A 7,722-nucleotide genomic window follows, 5' to 3' on the forward strand; every position below is an offset into this window, starting at 1 on the left:
GCGGGGCTGGTCCCGATTCCTCCGTGCGCCTCTTACCGAGTCAGGTCTGTAACCGGGTCTCCCGAACCCCGCTCGCTGCAATTCCCCCCACGCTACACACACACGCACGAAAAGCGTGCGGGAAAGGCCCTGGAGAAACCCTGGAGTGGTCGGGGGGGACGCTGGAGAGAGGCCGCGCGCTCGCCCACCCCACGGGACGGAAACCCCCTTCGCCTCCCCGGCCACGCGCGCCGTCCCCAAGCCGGCCCGGGTGGGTGGGAGAGGGCGGCGGGTCCGGAACTCCCGCGGCAGACCACATGGGGCGGGTCTGACTCCGGTTTCCCGCTCACCGAGCAGGAGGCCGAGACTTCCCCAGGCACAGGGAGGAAGGCTGCCGCAGAAAAAGGTCGGGATGCCCGGGCCCCAGGCCCTCCCCACGCGGCTCCCCAGTGTCGGGGTGCTCCCACGCCCGCCCGCCCCGATGGGGCCCGCGGTGATCGCGGCCCCTCCGCCGCGCTGCTTTTCTTACCGGCCAGGGTGTCAAGCCGAGTGTGTGCGTACTTCGAGGGTCTCCGCGACCCCTGACCCGGGGAAGGGGAAGGGGAGGGCTAAGCGCAGGGAGTGGCGGAAAGACCACAGAACTGGCAGAGCCGCAGCTGCGGATGGACAAACCGCCAAAGCACTTTCGCTGCCGCCCGAAAGGCTGAGAGCAAGCGAGAAAAAGAAGCAAGATGGCGGCTAGCCAGCCCCTACGTATGACGTTATGCCGCGGCGTACGTAAGGCAATCTCCGCAAGACCGCCCTCCGACGCAGGGACGGCTGGATCACGTGAAGCCTCCGTGGCGACCCAACCCCGGCGGAAGGCGACGTCGCCACCTGCTGGACGGAGGGAGTTCCCGCAGTCGGAGTTCCGGGGGCACCATGAAGATTGAGCTGGGAAATCCAGGAACTCTGGAGTAGACGGAGATTACAGGTCCTTGGGCCTCACCGAAGGAGAGCGAGCACTCCAGTGTGTGGCGGATAGGTGTGTGAATTGCTCCGCGACAGTCCGGCAGTATGAACCAAAATTAAACTATGAATAACCTTCCATTTTCATATTTGACAGTACCTTAATGTTTTTCAGAAAGGTACGCGCGCAATATTGGTAATACCCACACCTGCCCGTTGATAAAGACGTAAATGTGTTATGAAACATCTATATTACGTAATATTTTGAAGCCACTAAATTCAGAATAATATTAATGAGCAAGAAAATACTCCTACAGTGGAGATGGAGACAAGTAGACCAGGTGTGGTATATATTTCGGAGCGAGAACATACTTTCTTGTGCGAGATGATCGTTTCTCGATGGGTGGTGGGGAGTGTGAATTAAAGCGTCAAAGACAACGTGTAGATTTATGGCTCGAATAGCCGCAGTGGATGACTGACGTTTACGGAGACTATGGGAATGGGAAAGGAAAACAAAACATTCGGTTGGTAGAGCAATACAAATTAAACACTCAAAAATGGGGGAAAATAAATTTTCGATGTGTTAAAATTTGAGATGTTTGTGCAGTGTCCACCGGTAGATTAAGTAGGCTGTTGCCATGTCTCGAGCTCAGAGGGGAGGTCGGTATTGGAGACTTTGGCTTCGTACACACGTGTTTAAAAATTGTGGGACGTGATAAAGTCACTCAGAGGCAGAGTGGGGGGAAGAAAGATAAAGGGGCCTAGATGTAAGCATTTAGAGGTTAGGTGGAGGCGGAGCGCTTAACAATGGGCACCCAAGTGAAGCCTAGAACTGAACAACCCAAAGAGGATGATGTCACAAAACGCCAATAGAGGAGAGTTTTCACGAGTAGCTGTGAGCAATCAGCTGAGTGAAATGCTGCTGAGAGGCCAAGCCAAAAAGAAGGAGCCAGGGGTGTCTAATGTACTTGGCAAGGGGGAGGTAGGTAGGTGGCTGGTATCCTCTTTCAAAAAGTTTTGGTGGAGCTATGAGGTCAAAAAGCCAAATGGTTGTGAGCAAAATGGATGTTGAGGAAGTGGAGACAGGATAAACAAGTCTTTCCAGGGCTTGAATTCAGCTGGGACTGAGAAAGAAGGTCGTGGCTGGAAGGAATGTAGAGTCAAGAGAGGCAGTTTAAAGCGTTGGGAACAGTTGGTCATGTTTGGATGGTGATGGGAATAACTCAGAAGGAGGAAGTGGGCAGCAATTATGTAGCAGGGAAATGGAAGCTCAGGCAGGCAAGTCCACGGGAAGGTGTGTGGGTGCGGCCAGAGTGCAGATCCAGCATCTGCCTTTGAAGGAGAAGTAGGTACAGCTCTAGGGACCATTGGTGATTTGATGGTGGGACCTAAGGAGAGTCCCGCTGATAGCTTCTGTTATTTCAGTGAAGTGGGGGACAAGGCAGTCTGCTTTTTGGGCTTGGTGTGTACGGATCCGAGGAGAGGAGGATCCCCAAGTTATCTCTGTGAGCGAGCAGTTAAAGCTAGTGTGAGGAGCCCTGCCTGACAGCGTGCTCTGCAGAGAGCACTTTGCACATTTGTGATTATGGATGTAAACTGTGCCATCCCAGTGATTTACATGATTTCTCCTGCAGTGGGCAGCTCTTTGGTGCAGCTGCAGAGAAGACAATTGGTATGATTACCTTGTGCTGGGTTTTTCCAGGCAAGTGCAATGTGCAGAGGTGAGGGCCTCTGTAGGTGAGCGACTGTGATACTGGGTTTGAACATCTGGTGTGTGTGTGGTGAATGGTAACAGTCTACTTTATGAATTATCTATGGTGTATGTTAAATCCGAGGATTTCCTGCCACTCCTCAGAGAGCAGTTTTCTTTCCCTTATTTCCAGGGAAATCACTAGTTAATGGTATAGTGTCCAAAGTCAAATAATATTCTTTTAAAATTTACTTCGTTATGGCTTATTTGCACCTCTCCTAATAACTCCTTCAGGGTAAATAAATTTGCTATACAAAACATTTTCATGGGAGGTTAATTTCCAGTTCTGCTTTTTAAACAATAATTTTAGGGTAATATTATCAACTTATCACTTGAGGATATAAACTCAGGCAGATGAGTTTCTTTGTGAAAATAAAGGGATTACCCAGACAGTACAACCTATTTGCTTTGTGATTGCCCAGCCTTGTTAAGTGAATTAATGGTTTTATTGAATCTCTACCCCTCTCATTGGGATTGATTCTATAAATCTGTAGGTGCCAAAGATTTATGGGATATAGGTTTCCCCAATATCTAAAATTAAAGTGTTCCTATGAAACTTTCTGTAAGCATGGCATAAAGTGAAGAAGCAATCACCATTCACTGACATGGAAAAAATGTTAAGTGTTCCCAGACCCCCCAAATAATCTGCTAAATCAAATATGCTTAATTACGTCCAGTTTTCTGCTAAGCAAATACCCTTACCAGCACTCTTGGGCTTTCCTGAGACCTTGGGACACACATTGCTAACGGATGCATAGGATCAATGGGCATGAAGCACGGATGCTCACAGACTCAGATCAGTGCGGTGATGGTCTTAAGTGGAGACGCTGAGCGCGGTGGTTTCTGGGAAAGGAGCTCTGCCCGGTCACCGTCGCTGCTCCGTGCACGCTGACAATATAGGCCACGCTGCAAATGTGGCATGACAGTACACCGTTTTCACCTTTCGCCCTTTTTTCCTCAAAGTGAAAATCCTCTTCGGATTTTTTTCAGTTAGAAAAGAGATACTAAGGTAGGTCTTTCCTGAAGGCAAAGCGGTGTGATGTGACTTTTCAGAAAAGCAGGAAAGGCCTGTATTAAGTGGGAAAAAAAAAAAAATCAATGAAGGCATCATGTTTTAGTAGTAGTAATGCTTCATTAAAGGTTTATGTGCATGCGACAATTTTGGTTTCTTTTCGTCAATGCTCCAGCAAATCATATTTAGTAAAACTGTGAAACATCATATGCCTGGTGTAGTAAACACCATAATACCCAAATACTGTATGAAAATGTAATCTCTGTTGTGGATGTCAACAGATTGTAACTTTTGCTAATTAAGGTAAAAAAATATTGCCAGTGCTTTGAAAAATCACCTTGGCCAATTTGCAGAAGGTTATATAATAAATTGTATACTACTTAGATGCAAAATACTACGTCATCTCTAAAGTAGAATAACTACCTGTTATTTATCTTATTGTTACATCATCTCTAAAGTAGAATAATACTAATCATCTCTAAAGTAGAATAACTACCTGGTATTTATCTATTATTAATGATCTCAGTAACCCCTTTTTATAATGGAATAAAAAGTATGTACCTACTTCCTTGTTGGCCAAAATGTTATTTACCACAGGTTATATGTTAATGAGGTTTACTGTCCACCTGAAATTTCCCCCAAATTTTCTTAGCTGGGAGAAGAAAACCAAGTCCTTGGAGCAGTGGCCCCAAGTCGAGAGGTTGTAGGGTTGTTAATGAGTAGTATCTGGGAAGGCGGGGGAGGGGAGCAAGGAGACTTGCAGGCTCACAGCTCCGCCTGAGGCTGGAAGTTTACCTGAGACAGGAAGTGAGTAATGATGAAAGGTCAAGAGACCAAAAGGAAATGGGGCGGGTCTGGGAAATGTGGCGGAGAAAAGGGGACAAAGGAAACTAGCCAGGCAGTAACTGCAGATACAAAATAGGAGATTTCTTAACGTTTTAGGCCAGAAAATATAAGCTGGAGATGCTGCTAATGGATAGAATTACCTCTAAAATTGTAACTCTGGCTGCTGCCCATTACATTTCTTAAAGTTTAAGGCATTTTTTATTGTAAATTTTTTTTGCTACCCAACCAATTGTATATGCCATGTATGAATGAAACCACCCAGTTTTAAACCTCTTATTGCTCCAGTGATTAAGAGAAGTATGAGGGACAGTCCCTTTCTTTGGTGGCAGTGGCTCAGAGGATTTCGAATAACTTTTAGGCTGCTGATGGCAAAGAGAATTTCGTGTGTTGCAGAGAATCAGCAGCTCATGCCTGGTTCAGATTTTGTTTCTTCGTGGTCTCCATTCTTATTTCTGCTGGGGTTAATTAAAAGTTACTTCAGAAATCTCTCTTTGGGTCTCAGTGAGCTAATTGCTGCAAATGGGAATTAGTTGCACGGTGCTTTAAGAGTGAGGCCGCTGGAAACTTCGTGGGGCACAGTCTTAGTTAGAAGAAAAAGGACGAGGAGCTGTGACGAAGAGAACTGAGAAAAAGCCTCTCAAAGCATTGAACAGCCTGGGTAAAACATCAGTGAAATGAGACTCTTCATTTCAATATTCAGTACTACTTACAGGAAACATATAATTGCCAAGTCGTAATCATGGTAATGATTAACAACACAGTGCCACCTGTGAGGCTTCCTGTGACCAGGCCACCTGCTCGACCTCGAGAAGAGGCTGGTGGGGTGGTGAATCATCCCAGTTTGCACGAGACTGTCAGAGCTCCGTGGCTTCCTGTGACTCAGGAAAGTTGTCCGTCCAGGGCAGAATGGGACAGTTGGTCACCCCACACTGGCTACAGTGAGGTGGAGACATGGGTCTTTGTTTCAAACTTCTTCTGCATTAAAATTTCCTTTCGATCCCTACCATCTTCCTGAGAAGATGCCCTCGATGAAGCCACTAGGGGGAGGGGTGCTGGGTCTGATCCCCAAGAAGGTCCTTTGAATCTCAAGGGGCTAGCCAAGCAGAGAAGGTGGGCCTGCGGAGCCCCAGCAGTGACTGGACACCTCGGCGTGGTTCCCACCTGGGTGGCATTGCTGCTTTCGCTCCATTCACCCTGTTAGAGCTGCGAGTTAGCAAAGGCCTGTGGGGGCCAGCACTGTGCCAGGTAAACTGCACTTGGTAAATTGCCCTGCGGATTCTAAGACTGAGGCTCAAAGGGGACAAGTGACTTGCTTTGAGCTCACAGTGCTCATGGGCGATTGAGCTGGTGTGTGAGCTGAGGTCTAACTTCAAACCCAGCTGATGTCCTCGTCCACCCTGCAGCCTCCCAGTTGGTGGCAGTTTTTCTTTGACCCTTCACTCAGGGACCTGGTCTCTCTACTTGCTCAGTGACCTGCAGGCACGTTGACTGATGCTGTTGACCAGACCAGGCTCCCGAGAGCATTAGGCCTTGTGACCTGTGCTGGTGCCATCTGTCTCTACAGAGGCAATTTAAAGGGATTCTGTAAAAAGCACACACACACACACACACACACACGAATAAATACTATCCACTGTAAAAAGATCAACACTAAAGCAAGAAAACAAAATGATTAGGTAACAAATCATCAGGAGTTTGGTCTAGCTGACAGGGGAAAGCACTAATAAAGTAACTGGGTTGCTGATTGATTTGGGGAGTGAACATCTCAGTCGTCCTCCTCGGAACTCAAGTCGACAGTTCAGCACTGCACTCCATGTCTATTTGACCTTTGTCAGCATCATGAAGTGAGGAGATTATGCACAAACGTTGGAAAAAGCATTGTCAATGAAGATAGGACTGAGCAAGTGTGTTATCCGCTTCACAGTTTGACCTCTGAGGTCAAAAGATAAGAGAGAATTTTGGCCTCAGGATTTTATTATATGTTCAGTCCCCGAAGTTGCAAAAGTCAACCTTTTTCTCCCCGGAGCAGTGGAGAAGAAAATGTCTTCAAGGAGCAACAACAGCGTATCGCCTGTTCTTTAGCCGTGTGGCTGCCTGGTCAACCAGCCAGGCCCAGGCCCCGCTGAGGGTTCAAGGGCTCACCAGCGTGTCATCTTGTAATCAGAGAAAATTCCCTTTAGTCACCCTTCCAGGGGAATGTGGCTTGGAAGAACCAACATCCACCCCCACTTTCCCGTACATGAGTTTTATTGGTGTCATTTGCAGAGTCGGGAGTTCTTGGTGTTACTGCGGAGCGCATCACCGAGAGGACACACAGTGGCTCCCACCACACCTGGTTGCTGAGGAGCAAGGCAGGACCAGCACCAGGGGTAAAGAATTCAGTCTATCGCAGCTCATGGATGGGATCCGATATATGTGGTTGTTCAAGAACTGGCTTCTCGCTTGTGCTGAGGGACTGCATGCAACTTTATTGGGTCACAGAAGTGGCCTGATGATAGGGAAAGAGTTCACCTTTCTCTGTGTGGGTCACCGGAAATACAGGGGTGGACAACACAGGTTAAAAATAAGATGATAACGAATAAATAATAATCCAAGAATAAACCGCCTTTCACAGACTCCCAACTATAAGGCTGCTTTTGCCCACGCCTGCAAATGGAATGGGACTCCATGCCCCACTCCAACTCTGTATTTGCTGTTTGTTAGTGTCACGGCACACGTCGTAAATCTGTGTCACTTTTATTTTTAATGTGGGACATTGAACTCAATATGTGCTGTGCTTGACTTATTCTTTTCTTCAATACATAAGAACCGATGCTCTGCCAGGCTTGTGCCAGCCACGGAAGACATGATATGACTACTGTGGGCTAGACTTCTGCTCCTGGGTGTTTCTGGTCACTCGAGATGGGAGAGGAGTGAGGCAAAACACATTCTAAGTGATCACAGCTAAAGGGGGTGAACGCACTGATGGGGGAATGAGAAGGTACCATGTGAGCCAAGAGAGTGGGTACCCATCCCAGGTTTGCAGGGCAGGGGCCAGCCAGGCAAGATGATCGCTCATGTTTTATAGGAATCGGCTGTGTGTGTCTGCGTTGGGGGAAGTATGACAATGTGATGGGACAATGGCAGGGGACAGCGAGGCTTGTGTAGAGAGCCGGGTGGAGGATGTTGGAGCAGAGAAACCTCTGAT

At 47.8% G+C, this 7,722-nt stretch overlaps 1 protein-coding gene across 15 annotated transcripts in view; it reads right to left on the minus strand.

Annotated features, from left to right (window-relative positions):
• PRRC2C (proline rich coiled-coil 2C) overlaps positions 1-726 on the minus strand; it is a 79,268-nt gene extending 78,542 nt beyond the window's left edge. For all 15 annotated transcript variants that reach the window (XM_053659291.1, XM_037167469.2, XM_053659288.1 and 12 more), the window contains exon 1: positions 509-726. The gene's annotated coding sequence lies outside the window, so the exon portion shown is untranslated. The remainder of the gene's footprint in view (positions 1-508) is intronic.
• Between the last annotated feature and the right edge of the window lie 6,996 nt (positions 727-7,722).

This window comes from Artibeus jamaicensis, unplaced genomic scaffold, assembly GCF_021234435.1.
Source record: "Artibeus jamaicensis isolate MK-2021 breed Jamaican fruit bat unplaced genomic scaffold, CSHL_Jam_final scaffold_625, whole genome shotgun sequence".
NCBI classification, from domain to species: Eukaryota; Metazoa; Chordata; class Mammalia; order Chiroptera; family Phyllostomidae; genus Artibeus; species Artibeus jamaicensis.